Genomic DNA, 1,318 nt, shown 5'->3' with positions numbered 1-1,318 from the left:
TCTTTATCTGTTGTTGTAGTATTTTGAATAGTTATACTTTGTTTATTTGAGGCTGGGCAATTCTTTTTTAGATGACCAATTTGTCCACAATTACAACATTTTCCCCCAAATGTTCTAACTTGTCCTCCTAAAGCAACTCCCGTGATTGCTTAAGCCATAAGCATAGCTTTATGCATAGCTCCTCCAGTTCCATCACAGGCTTTTACCTACTCTGAGATTACAACTGATCCTGCCGGGACCCTTCCTTTTAATGGCTGGATGGCTGATTGACACTCAGGACTGGCGTTTTCGTATGCCATCAACTCCACTATGACCTTACGGGCTTTCTCATCAGTAATTGACTTTTGAGCAGCATCTTGAATCCTTGCCACAAAATCAGGGTATGGCTCTTTAGAACCTTGTCTTATTGTATTGAATGAGGGGCAGGTAGTTCCTGGGTCTTGGATTTTCTCCCAGGCCCTAAGGCAGATAGCTAGCTCTAACTTGCTCAGTGGCCTCATTTTGCATTATTCCTTGTTGACTAGTAGTGCTCCAATTTTGACTTGTTCCTAATAATTGATCTGCATCTACATTAACTGGAGGATTGGCAGCCCTGTTTTTTCAGACCTGTTCTTGTGCCCCATCAATCCACCAAGTCTTAAATTGTAAAAGTTGAGAGGGTGAGAGTGATGATTTTGCCAGAATCTCCCAATCATAAGGAATGAGCCTTGTCTCATTGTCTTTGGGCAATGGTACCTAATAATGTTCTCATGCAAGGAGAGTGGGGTCCATACTGTTTTACTCCCTCTTTCATATCTTTTACCATTTTTGTAGAAACGGACTCATATCTGGCCTCAGCTGTGGGAGGCTCTCCCTCTTGGGCACCTTCTCCAGGTGGTCTTGGTTCTAATATTACTGGGAATTGCCACGCCTCAATATCTCCTTGTTTTCTTGCCTTATCAATAATTTTATGTAATGCACTACCCTGTCCACTAGGCGGTGCTTTGGATTAAGTCTCATAGTGGGCGGCTGAGGCTATAGTGCCCTGCCCTGTGGGGCCGGAAACGTTCCTGGCTGTCCATACTGATTTTCTGGGGGCGGCTGATACTGAAGTTCTGTAAGACCTGACTTGTTTAGCAAAGCACACCCTGCACAGCCCCTGTCTCTTATACACATCTAGATGTGTATAAGAGACAGAAGCACATCCTGCACAGCCCCAAATCCGTTAAAGTCACCACCACCACAGCACATGTCTCTGCAAGGACAGGGTTGGGGGTAAGGTTACAGATTAACAGCATCTCAAGGTGTCTCTTATACACATCTAGATGTGTATAAGAGA

Source organism: Mandrillus leucophaeus, unplaced genomic scaffold (assembly GCF_000951045.1).
Source record: "Mandrillus leucophaeus isolate KB7577 unplaced genomic scaffold, Mleu.le_1.0 Scaffold137, whole genome shotgun sequence".
Classification (NCBI taxonomy): Eukaryota; Metazoa; Chordata; class Mammalia; order Primates; family Cercopithecidae; genus Mandrillus; species Mandrillus leucophaeus.
This window is presented reverse-complemented; position numbering follows the sequence as displayed.